Here is a 13,683-nt window from a genome sequence, read left to right on the forward strand (position 1 = left end):
GGAAAGCTAACTTGATTATCTACAACTTTTGTGAAATGTTAATTTTCCATATTCGGCCGCCGTCGCTGTCGAATTACGTCCTGTGGAATCTCTCAACCGGAGCCACCATGGAATTCCACTCGCCTTGGTCCCTGAGCCTCACGAGCACCGGCATGTGTTACGGCCCGATTCTCGACGAATTCAAGGTCGTCGTCATATCGAATTCAAGGCAGCCGGACTACAGCGTCTATTCCTTCAGGACCGGAATCTCGGAAAAGAGGCGGAAGCCGTTCGCAAAGACCGATCAAGTCAGCGAATCGGGGTTGTATTTCGACGGGGCCGTGTATTGGCTCAACGTCGACAACGATAACTCGAACATTGTCAAGATCTTCTATTTCGATCCGAGAGACGACCAGCTCAAAATTCTAAAGAAGCCAGCTGGCGCGGGGGGCAACAACGACAGACCGATTTTCCTGACGTGTTTGAAGGGGCGTCTGTGCGTTTACAGCAACGATGCGAAAGACGAGACGGTGGTTAGAATCTGGACGAGGAACGAGAACAATACTTCTTGGGATGTGTTGATGAGTACCGGTATCGAGAATGTGCCGGAAAATATTAGCTCTCTCCGGCCGATGTTTTTCGCCGGAGATAAGGTTGTGATACGTCGGATGATTATAAGCATGACGTATTGGGAAACTCCGGTAGTTCTGGTCTACGACGCTCGGGAGCAAAAGTTTGAGGGTTGTGATAAACCCGTGGGTTTTGGGGAGGTGTTCGTTCCTTACGTCGATAACCGTTTCTTCCCTGTTCAAAAAGTCGCCAGGCCCAAGAGGAAGCGTAGTACTCTGCACAGTAACCTATGTGAGTTGTCGGATTGATCCCAGCACTAAAAACGTGTATCGAGAATTCGTGTTTTCTGATTTTGAATTAGTCGGATTTGATTACTCGAGTTAGTCCGATTGGTCAGGTAGTCAATGCGTATATAGTTTTGTTCGTGTTTTCCGAGTCGAAATTAGTCGGATTAATCAGCAGTAAATGTGTATAGTCGAAACTCCTATTTTTTTCCGAGTTGAATTAGTCCGATGATTAATCGGAGCAATGAACGTGTATATGGTCGATTCTCGTTTTTTGAGTACAGTTTCGACCGTAGAGGGTGTTCAGTGGACGAAAATTCATATATACATTTAACAACTAAAGGAAAACGGAAAGCCGTCGAGCTCCGCCTCTAAATCGAAAAACACTCAAAAGAAATAATTTAAAAAAAAAGAAGTAAATAATCAACTATACGTCAATCGTCATCATCCCGATCGGACGCTCTCTTAAAACTGGTTCCTTAAGATAAATACCTACAGAATCGGAAGTCGAGACGAACCGGAATTTGCATTATCTTGCTCAACTCCATTACCAATTCGAGGATATTCTTTAGCACCCATATTCTCGAACAGGTATATATATATTAAGTATATATATATGGGGATAAGCCCTTTTTCATTAGGCCCATTTCTTTCTGCTTTTCTTTTGGCCCATTTAATGTTGAAACTGTGTCGTTTCTTTCCGTCGGTCGAATCAGCCTCTTCTATTCTTTTCTTTTCCCTGCTTGCTTCATTTTTTCTTTTTTTTTTTTATTCTGCTTTTCGTAAAACGACGCCGTTTCACACCTTCAGCCTCACTTTGTCCTCCTCCTTCACCTGCTGCTGCCGCCAACACGGTGGTCGGCGGCCTACAATTTCTGACTATACCAACTTTACTTCCACCTCAATTCTCCACCAATTGCACTTCACCCATTTTCGTCCACATCCAAAACCTCAATTTTCTCCCATTTTCATCCTCATCCAAAATTGTGATTCCTTATTTCTTGTGCATCCGCCCCTTTGTCCGATACTCTCTTTTGTGAAGGTAATATACTCCTTTTGTTCTTTTCATTTTCCCGTTTGAATTTTTTCCCTGATTGTGTTTCAATTAGCAACTGAATTAATCTCGATTCCGCCTTGTCGAATATCTCACTGCTCTCCAAATTCCACTCAAATCTCTTCTCTTCTTTCAGATTATCGAGTCTCAACAGCCGGAGAAGAAACAAGAATCATCTTTCTCCGAACCTCGTTTTCTGTAATAAGAACATCTGCCCACAAGCCGATAATCAATATTTTACAGCTGAAAACAAAGATTTGATTAAAAGGGTCGGCCGAGGATTGCTCGGTTTCGCCGCCGCCGTGTCGTTGCTCTGTGATTCGCCGGCGTTTGCTGAATCACTGACTGTAACTTTTCCTGTTTCTCACAACCGTGAGGTAATATTTAAAAAAAAAGAAGTTATTTATTTATTTATTTCATATTACTAAATATTATTTTAATCAGACTCTTACCTCTGTTTTGAAACAGGTGAATACTGTACAAAGAACACTTGTGGAGGCATGGGGTTTGATTAGAGAAACCTTTGTGGATCCAACTTTCAATCATCAGGGTAAGAAAGACCAAAATGCCCCTCGTCGAACTTCTTTCGTTTGATTAGTTTTTCAAGTTTTGAAAATGAATGTAGTTGTGTTCTTGAATCAATAGTTGCCAACATTAGGATGAGAGCTTCGTGTTTGTCGTTTATCGGTTTTATCCTTGTCCGAATCAATGAACTAATAATTCGAAGGGGACTTATGTTTTACAGATTAGGACTTAAAATTACAACAAACGATGGTCGAAATGTTTCCACTTACATCAGAAGATGCTGCGTATAATAAAATTAAAGGGACGCTTTCGACTGTTACAGATCCTTTTACGCACATAATCAGTCGTAAGGTATTTTTTTTCTTGTCTTAATTAATTAATTAATTCAAATTTTACTTATGATCCATTTTTCGTACATTAATGGGCTGTGTGTATATATTTGTTACATGCAGGAATATCAAAGTTTTAGAATAGGAAGCGACGGAAATTTGCAAGGTGTCGGCTTATTTATCAACGTTCAACCGCAGACAGGACACGTGGTGGGTTGACTTTACGCATTTCCGTACTTTTTTTTTATAAATTATAATATCGAATATTGATTTGCTTTATTTTTTTGGTTAATTATGAAGTTTTTTTTTTCCCAAGATTGGCATGTAATTTTCTATTTTACTTTATTTCAAGTTGTTTTATCGTGTATAAAGAATAGCCCAGCTGCGAGAGCTGGTATACGCGAAGGAGATGAGCTAATGGAAATAAACGGTAATTTACATTAGTACTTAATAAACTAGAACAATAGTTTATTGATGAATAGTTTTAATAAAAAATAATAAACAAAATTTCTAATAATCGGTTTGATGATTTTTTTTTTTTTTTTTTTTTTTGTGGTGCATAATAGGTAAAAGACTCGACTGAGTGGCAAGTGAAGCAGCTGCACAAAAGCTCAGGGGACATGTCGGAACAACTGTTACAGTAAAAGTTCACACTGTAAGAACACTTCACTTGCATTTAAAAAATAAATACTGTTTTTCGAATAATTTTTTTTAATATAATTGTAAATGTCGATTGTGAAAGCTGGTTAATTAATTTTGAACTTCATTGGTGCATTTATGTTTATCCAGGTTGATGACTTCGGGAGTTCTTATATCAGAGAGGTTAATATACCCCGTGAAGTAATCAAGCTTTCGCCGATATCGAGTGCTATAATTCCTCACAAATTGCCAGACGGACATTTATCGAAGACGGGATATGTGAAATTAGCAACTTTTTCTCAGGTATTTCATTTTCTCGAGCATTTTTTCAACTCATGAAAATCGATAGAATTTAGCCGTATTATTGACGAACGAGGGTAAAAAGGTAATTTCGATCGTGTTATATAGACCGCAGCATTGGAGATGGAGAATACGGTTCATGAGGTGGAGAGTCAAGGTGTTCAATCATACATATTGGATCTTAGAAACAATCCAGTAAGTCTCTTTTATGTGGATCTGCTTGATTTGTTCAATGAGGTAAATTAACTACTCAGTTATGATGATCCAACAAAAATATTTGTTTGCAATTGTTGAATTCAATATTTGCCCTGTTTTCAGGTTGAATTTCAAACTGCCTCAGGCCAGATGATAGATTTAATTACCACTATTGAAGGAGAAAAGGATTTGTCAAAATACTCATTACCACTGTGAGTATATAATACTCAAACTTCTGACATTGAAAAAAAAAAGATAGTCTAAATAAAGTTACAAAATAACTACCTTAATTATCAAGTCCGGTCCTTCCATAAACCAAGCCCTTTGAACGATTTCAAGCCTGCTGTAGTATGCCGAACCAATTATAACAGTTTCCAACATTTAGACTTATTTTCCTTCTCGTCTTTTTTTGGTCTTTAAGATTTTCTGGTTTGATTTCTGCAGTCACCGCCGCATTGTTCAGTACAAGACTGCCTACTACTCATTTTACCTTCCAGTCAGTGGGATATGTTGTAATTTCGCTTAATTAACCTTTATCAAAAGACGAACAGTGTTTCAGTTTTAAATTTCTTATATTTTTATAGGTTGCATGCGCATTGCTCATGGCTGGTGAGGACCTAGACAACCATGTAACCGTGCAAAACGTGCTTATTGATATGGGAATCTACTTTCAAGTACAGGTGAGTTTGTCTGCCACATTTCTGTGTCGGAAAATCATTAAGAAAATAGGTTATGCAATCTCTGGTTTTCATTAGTTAACCAAACCTGTGAAAGCCATTAATACAGTTACTTACATATCAAGATGATCAGGATTTATCTTTCTTTCACAGTTTTCTTGCAGGACATTTTTCGTATTTTCTGTGCGACTTGTTTGAATCTTTCAACTGTTTTCGAATTTTTATGTGGTTACTTGAATGTATGTACATGTGTTAGTTTTTGCATGCACGAGAGATGTCTGCGCAACTAACTTGTTTTTAACAAACTTCATCATTTTTATACTTTTGACATATCTGTTCAGGATGACTACTTAGATTGCTTCGGTGAGCCTGAAAAGATTGGGAAGGTGAGGTCGTTGTCCGCGCATTAATAATAATTATTAAAAAAAAAAAAAACCCCTTCGTTATTGGATGTTGTATTAATTCTTCGTGTTATATGTTTCATCAGATTGGAACAGATATTGAAGATTTGGGATTCTTTTTTTCAATTATAAAATAATATTCGGAAATTTTATTTCTTTAACGAGGATTTTCCTAATGTACAGGTCAACATGGATTTGAAGGTATCAACAAACTTGGAGACATTATTTACTTGGAATTCGAAGTAGGTTTGTCCAATTTAACAATTTCGTGCTATGTCATCGTCATCTGTGTATATTTGTCTCCTCCAATTGCGTAATTCCTGTCTTTTCTCTTCATTTTTCTTTCGAGAGGTCTTTGATCGACGTTCTTGCTCCTTCTTTTCCCTTTTCTTTTATTCCTTATCTTTAATCCAATTTCGTTTTTTCCCCCTTTTGGATTCAATAAGTTATCTATTACAGAAAACCTAACTTTCACTGTTATCGTCTCCTTCTACTCAAATTCATTCATTGGTTTTTCAACTTAAGCACTCTCTTTTTTTCAACAAAAATATATTTAGATATTTTTTTAAACCAGCCTTTACCTTTTTGCTCAAATTCGTTTTGTTTAAGGTTTGCGATCGGTCAGGTGAGGCCTGGACAGCAGATTGAATCGTCTGTGTGTTTTGCGTTTTATTTGTATATGTCTTGGTACGAGGTAATTTTTCATTTTCCATTTATTTTGGGGATTTTTTCTGCCTATATATATATATTTTTTTCTTTTCACGCAAGTTGGGATAATTTGAAGAACTGAAGGAAAGGGAGAACATAGCCATTTAGTCGTTTGAGAAATAAAAATTAAGTAAATTTGCTGGTAGAAGAGAGGAAAGGTAAAAGTTTGTTTTACTTCTTTATGATTAATGTTCTGGTATGGTGAGTAGGGTATGATAATATTGAAATGATCTGCAGAATATACACCGATGTAATTGGTTAATGTGTTCTTCTAGCATTTGGATTTGTTTGATTTCAACACCTTTATAAAACCTATTTAGGGTTTAAGTTTTAGTTCCCTTACACATAGATATAGGAGATGAAACAGCACGATGCCTCTTATGCAAGGGATTCTTTGCTTATGGCTTCCAAAGGTTGAGTCGTGGTGCAGGTGACTCTCTTCTATTTTCCTGTAATTTTCTCTTTTTTGTGTTCAACCAATCTAATTTTATTACTTTCTTCATTCGCAGCCATTGTTTCCTTTGTTTTCTTTTTCTTCGTGTTTTCTATGTTCAATTACAGGTTAGCCCTTTTTTGGTGTTTCGGCTTCGATTTGCTGTTGCTCTCTCTGTTCGTATACAGGTTTGCCGCTTTTTCAAGAATTATATTGATGTCTTCCAGTGAAGTTTACTTCTTATAGCTGATTTTATTTGGCCGAGTGAATTCTCAGCTGGAGTTGAGTTCGTCCACATCTGTAGACGGCGCCACTCTAACGAGTAGCTTTGCGCTTCCGACGACTTCGTTTGACGTTGGACTTCATTTGTATTTTTTCCTTACGATTTACTTCTTGTACATTATCCTTCAAAATTTTCGCTCCCTCTCTCCACCACCTCCTTATTTCCCGGCCTCCGTCGACTGGACACACGAGGCATAAATTCCGGCAGTTTTCGATTTGTGTTCTCATATTTTCCAATTTTCTCTGCGCATATTGGTGCTTTAGGGAAGTGGATGAATCGCTGCTCGATCTCAAAAGGCCTTCCCTATTTCCTTCTATGATTGTTTCTTTTGTTGAAGAAAGCGGATGAAATCGCTGCTCGATCGCAAAAAGCCCTCCCTCTCTTCTATGAATATTTGTTTTCGTAGTTGGGGCTATTAGGTCTTTAATTTAAGCAACCTGGATCGTATAATTGCATTTTCAGAACTTTTGAATGCAACAAAATCGGGTGAGGAATCACACGTTCACCTCATATTCATTCTCTGTTTTCCCATTTATTATTTTCTTCTTGCTTTTCAATTTCCTATATATCAGATTACAAGAAGATTTCAAGCACTTGAAGGTATTCACATCGACACTTGTAATCCGATCTTTCTCGTATTTTCATACCTCTTGGTAAATTTGAAAACCAAAAATTTGATTGTATGTCGCATAAATTTTTTTTTTGAATCGTCTATCATGTTCGTAGCGTACGTTTAAGTTTTGTTTTTAGGTTTGTACTGTTTCCGAGTAACAATTTGAATAATTACAGATTTGATCCTTAAACAAGAAATGCACCCCAGGTGGGGGTCAATTTGTAATTTCTGATAATCCACTGAAACAGTTTTGAAAATTGTAGAATTGCCGCTATACTTACTCCATCTTCCCATCCATTCCACCCAAATAGCAAATTTAACACCAAAGTAGATCTCTCTTGTAATAACCGAAATATCAGCCACCAACGCAGTATGGTTCGACTCAACTATAATTGCGCATAACTCATTTACGAAAATTCGCAATACTGAGTTTAAAATCTTATGATTTACGATTCAAATCTTACGATTTAATTATTCACACCTAAGTCAATTCAAATGTTAAAATAAATCTTAAATATCGACAAAACGATCAAATTTTACGATTTACGATTTAAGAAAACAATAATTTATTATATTATTTATAATTAACGTGTTATAATTATTATTTTGGTCCATATATTATATACCATTTTTAGTTTTAGTCCTAAAACCGGAAATGTCCCCAAGTGGAGATCAATTGGTAATTTCCGAAAATCCACCTCCCTAGCTGAAGCAGTTCTGAAAATTGCATAATCACCCCTATAGTTACTCAATCTTCCTGACCGCTCCACCCAAATTGCAAATTTGACCCCAAAGTGGATCTCTCTTTCACTATCCAAAATATCCGCCACATTTACGAAAATTCGCAACACCGAGCATAAAATCGTATGGTGTACGATTCAAATCTTACGATTCAATTCATTCATATCTATGTTGATTCAAATGTTAAAATAAATCTTAAATATCAATAAATCGATTAAATTTTACAATTTTTGGTCCCCATATTATTATATATATATTTTTTTTAATTCTGTTCCTTAAACTATAAATGCACCCCAAATGGGGGTCAATTTGTAATTTTTGGAAATTCACCTCCCTGACTCTAACACCTCTATACTTACTTCATCTTCCCAGCCGCTCCAGCCCAATTGCAAATTTATCCCCAAAGTGGATCTCTCTTGCAATATCTGAAATATCTGCCACCAACGCAGTATGCTTCTACTCCTCAACTAGGGGTGTAAACGAGCCGAGCTCGAGCCGAGCTCGCCTCTTTTGGCTGGCTCGAGCTCGAGCTCGAGTTTATTTTGTCGAGCTCGAGCTCGCGAGCTCCTCTTTTTTTGGCTCGAGCTCGAGCTCGTGTCAGTTTTGTCGAGCTCGAGCTCGAGCCCATTGTCTTTTTTTTTTTTTTTTTTTTTTTATAAATATTTTTTTAATTATTATTTTATTATTAAAAATTATTTAAAAAAATAAAAAATAAAAACTAAATTGTAATTATATATATTTTTAATATTTGTATTTATTTCTATAATATTTTACATTATTATACATTATTTAAATAAAAATAACATATAAAAAATAAAAAAAAATAAGAAAAAAATAATAATAAATCCGGCTCGCGAGCCGGCTCGCGAGCTCATGAACAACTGAAAACCGGCTCGAGCTCGGCTCATCAGAAAGCTCGAGCTCGCGAGCTCGAGCTCGAGCTCGAAAATCTCGAGTCCGAGTTCGAGCTTTTTACGAGCCGGCTCTTCGAGCTCACGAGTCGGCTCGGCTCGTTTACACCCCTATCCTCAACTATAATCGCGTGTGACTCATTTATGCAAATTCGCAATACCGTGTTTAAAATCTTATGATTTACAATTCAAATCTTACGATTCAATTTGTTCATACCTAAGTCGATTGAAATGTTAAAATAAATTTTAAATATCAACAAAACGATCAAAGTTTAAGATTTATGATTTAAGAAAACTTTAATTTATTATATTATTTTTATGATAATTACAGTTTTGGTCCCTATATTAAATACATTTTTTTTTATTTTTGTCCTTAAACCAGAAATGCCCCCCCAAAGTGGAGGTTAATTTGTAATTTTCGAAAATCCACCTCCCTAGCTTAAATAGTTGTGAAGATTGCAGAATCACCCCTATACTTACTCTATTTTCCGCTCCACCCAAATTGCAAATTTGAGGCCAAAGTGGATCTCTCTTTCACTATCCAAAATATCCGCCACATTAACGAAAATTCGCAACAACGAGCATAAAATCTTATGATTTACGATTCAAATTTTACGATTCAATTCAATCATATCTATGTCGATTCAAATGTTAAAATAAATCTTAAATATCAACAAATCGATCAAATTTTACGATTTTTGGTCCCTATATTATTAAACCTTTTTTTTTTTTAATTTTGTTCCGTAAAAAAGAAATGCACCCCAAGTGGGGGTCAATTTGTAATTTTTTGAAATCCACCCTCCTGGCTGAAATAATTTTGAAAATTGCAGAATCACCCCTATACTCACTCCATCTTCCCAGCCACTCCACCTAAATTGCAAATTTAACCCCTATGTGGATCTCTCTTGCAATATCTGAAATATCCGCCACCAAGGCAGTATGTTTCTACTCCTCCTCAGCTATAATCGTTTGTGACTCATTTACGAAATTTCACAATACTGAGTTTAAAATCTTATGATTTACGATTCAAATCTTACGATTCAATCCCTTCATACCCAAGTCGATTCAAAAGTTAAAATAAATCTTAAATATCAACAAAACTATCAAATTACGATTTAAGATATAAGAAAACTTTAATTTATTATATTAATTTTAATAAACTTGTGATGATTACAGTTTTGATCCCTATATTATATACCATTTATAATTTTGGTCCTTAAACCGGAAATGCCCCCCAAGTGGAGGTTAATTTGTAATTTTCGAAAATCCACCTACCTGGCTGAAATAATTGTGAAGATTGCAGAATCATCTCTATACTTACTCCATCTTCCTAACCGCTACACCCAAATTGCATATTTGACTCCAAAGAGTGGATCTCTCTTTCACTATCCAAAATATCCGTCACATTTACTAAAATTCGCAATAACGAGCATACAATCTTAAGATTTACGATTCAAATCTTACGATTCAATTCATTCATATCTATATCGATTCAAATGTTCAAATAAATCTTAACTATCAACAAATTGATCAGATTTTACAATTTTTGGTCCCTATATTATTAAACCTTTTTTTTTTTTTGATCCTTAAACCAAAAATGAACCCCAAGTGGGGGTCAATTTGTAATTTTTGGAAGTGCACCTCCCTGGCTGAAACATTTTTGAAAATTGCGGAATCACTTATATACTTACTCCATCTTCCCAGCCGCACTACCCAAATTGCAAATTTGACTCCAAATTGAATCTCTCTTGCAATATCCGCCACCAACGCAGTATGCTTCGACTCGTCCTCAGTTATAATCGTGTGTGACTCATTTACAAAAATTCGCAATACCGAGTTTAAAATCTTATGATTTACGATTCAAATCTTACGATTCAGTCTGTTCATACTTAAGTCGATTCAAAAGTTAAAATAAATTTTAAATATCAACAAAACGATCAGATTTTACGAATTACAATTTAAGAAAATTTTAATTTATTATATTATTTATAATGAACTTGCGATAATTACATATTTGATCCCTATAGTATATACCTTTTATAATTTTGGTCCTTAAACCGGAAATGCCCCCCAAGTGGAGGTTAATTTGTAATTTCTGAAAATCCACCTCCCTGGCTGAAATAGTTGTGAAGATTGCAGAATCAACCCTATACTTACTCCATCTTCCTAACCGCTACACCCAAATTGCATATTTGACTCCAAAGAGTGGATCCCTCTTTCACTATCCAAAATATCCGTCACATCTACTAAAATTCGCAATAACGAGCAAACAATCTTATGATTTACGATTCAAATCTTAAGATTCAATTCACTCATATCTATGTCGATTCAAATGTTCAAATAAATCTTAACTATCAACAAATTTATCAAATTTTACGATTTTTGGTCCCCTATATTACATACATTTTTTTTAAAATTTTTGTCCTTAAACAAGAAATGCACCCCAAGTGGGGGTCAATTTGTAATTTCTGGAAATCCACTTCCTTGACTGAAACAATTTTGGAAATTGCAGAATCACCGCTATACTTATTCCATTATCCCAGTCGTTTCACCCAAATAGCAAATTTAACACCAAAGTGGATCTCTCTTGCAATATCCGAAATATCTGCCACCAACGCAGTATGCTTCGACTCCTCAACTATAATCGCAGGTGACTCATTTACGAAAACTCGCAATACCGAGTATAAAATCTTATGATTTACGATTCAAATCTTACGATTCAATTATTCATACTTAAGTCGATTCAAATGTTAAAATAAATCTTAAATATCGACAAAACGATCAAATTTTACGATTTTCGATTTAAGAAAACAATAATTTATTATATTATTTATAATTAATGTGTTATATTTACTATTTTGGTCCCTATATTATATCCCATTTTTAGTTTTGGTCCTAAAACCGAAAATGCCCCCAAGTGGAGGTTAATTGGTAATTTCCGAAAATCCACCTCACTAGCTGAAGCAGTTCTGAAAATTGCATAATCACCTCTATACTTACTCAATCTTCCTAACCGCTCCACCCAAATTGGAAATTTGATCCCAAAGTGGATCTCTCTTTCAATATCCAAAATATCCGCCACATTTATGAAAATTCGCAATAGCGAGCGTAAAATCGTATGATTTACGATTCAAATCTTACGATTCAATTCATTCATATCTATGTTGATTCAAATGTTAAAATAAATCTTTAATGTCAACAAATCGATCAAATTTTACGATTTTTGGTCCCTATATTATTATTCCTATTTTTAATTTTGGTCCTTAAACCAGAAATGCACCCCAAGTGGGGGTCAATTTGTAATTTTTGGAAATCCACCTCCCTGGCCGAAACATTTTTTAAAATTACAGAATCACCCCTATACTTACTCCGTCTTCCCAGCCTATCCACCCAAATTGCATATTTAACCCCAAAGTGGATCTCTCTTGCAATATCTTAAATATCCGCCACCAACGCAGTATGTTTCAAGTCCTCCTTAGCTATAATCGCGTGTGACTCATTTACGAAAATTCGCATTACCGAGTTTAAAATCTTATGATTTACGATTCAAATCTTACGATTCAATTTATTCATACCTAAGTCGATTCAAATATTAAAATAAATCTTAAATATCGACAAAACGATCAAATTGTACAATTTACAATTGAAGAAAACTTTAATTTATTATATTATATATAATAAACATGTTATAATTACAGATTTGGTCCATATATTATATACCATTTTTAATATCGGCCTTTCAACCGAAAATGCCCCCAAGTGGAGGTCAATTTGTAATTTCCGAAAATCCACCTCCCTCGCTGAAATTGCAAATTTGACCCCAAAGAGTGGATCTCTCTTTCAATATCCAAAATATCCGCCACATTTACGAAAATTCGCAATAACGAGCATACAATCTTATGATTTACGATTCAATTCATTCTTATCTATGCCGATCCAAATGTTAAAATAAATCTTAAATATCAACTAATCGATCAAATTTTACGATTTTTGGTCCCTATATATTACATACATTTTTTTTTAATTTGGTCCTTAAACAAGAAATTCACCCCAAGTTGGGGTCAATTTGTAATTTCTGGAAATCCACCTCCCTGGCCGAAATAGTTTTGAAAATTGCAGAATCACCCATATACTTACTCCATATTCCCAGCCGCTCCGCCCAAATTGCAGATTTAACCCCAAAGTGGATCTCTCTTGCAATATCCGAAAGATTTTAAACTCGGTATTGCGAATTTACGAAAATTCACAATACCGAGTTTAAAATCTTTTGATTTACGATTCAAATCTTACGATTCAATTATTCATACCTAAGTCGATTCAAATGTTAAAATAAATCTTAAATATCGACAAAACGATCAAATTTTACGATTTACGATTTAAGAAAACAATAATTTATTATATTATTTATAATAAACGTGTTATAATTACTATTTTGGTCCCTATATTATATACCATTTTAAAGTATTTAAACCGGAAATGCCCCCAAGTGGAAATCAAGTTGTAATTTCCGAAAATCCACATCTCTGGCTGAAACAGTTGGGAAGATTGAAGAATCACCCCTATACTTACTCCATATTCCTAGCCGCTCCACCCTAATTACAAATTTGATTTCAATATCCAAAATATTCGCCACATTTATTATCACAAGTTTATCATAAATAATATAATACCTTTAAAGTTTTCATAAATCGTAAATCGTAAAATTTGATCGATTTGTTGATATTTAAGACAACAAATCCACCTCCCGTCCGACACAGTTTTGAAAATTGAAGAATCACCCCTATACTTACCAGTCGCTCCACCCAAATTTTACCTAATCGTAAAAAAAAAGATAAAAAAAGATGCAGCCTAAAAATCGATTTATGAAAGTATATCGAAAAACATAATACGATAAGTTCTTGTATTCACCCGAGGCACCCGGCACCGCGCATTGCGCGGTGCTCTACACTAGTATATATATATATATATATATATATATATATATATATATATATATATATATATATATATATATATATATATATATATATATATATATATA

At 34.9% G+C, this 13,683-nt stretch overlaps 1 pseudogene across 1 annotated transcript; it reads left to right on the top strand.

Moving 5' to 3' along the window:
• The first annotated feature begins 1,952 nt into the window (after positions 1–1,952).
• LOC105969456 (carboxyl-terminal-processing peptidase 3, chloroplastic-like) lies at positions 1,953–6,887 on the top strand (annotated as a pseudogene). The gene is made up of 13 exons (XR_016031903.1): positions 1,953–2,264; positions 2,356–2,437; positions 2,633–2,763; positions 2,865–2,955; positions 3,094–3,171; positions 3,308–3,396; positions 3,531–3,683; positions 3,789–3,917; positions 3,999–4,087; positions 4,320–4,371; positions 4,460–4,555; positions 4,894–4,938; positions 5,137–6,887. The product of XR_016031903.1 is annotated as a carboxyl-terminal-processing peptidase 3, chloroplastic-like (transcript).
• Positions 6,888–13,683: the final 6,796 nt, after the last annotated feature.

This window comes from Erythranthe guttata, chromosome 6, assembly GCF_056151865.1.
Source record: "Erythranthe guttata isolate IM_541 chromosome 6, IM_541, whole genome shotgun sequence".
Taxonomy (NCBI): Eukaryota; Viridiplantae; Streptophyta; class Magnoliopsida; order Lamiales; family Phrymaceae; genus Erythranthe; species Erythranthe guttata.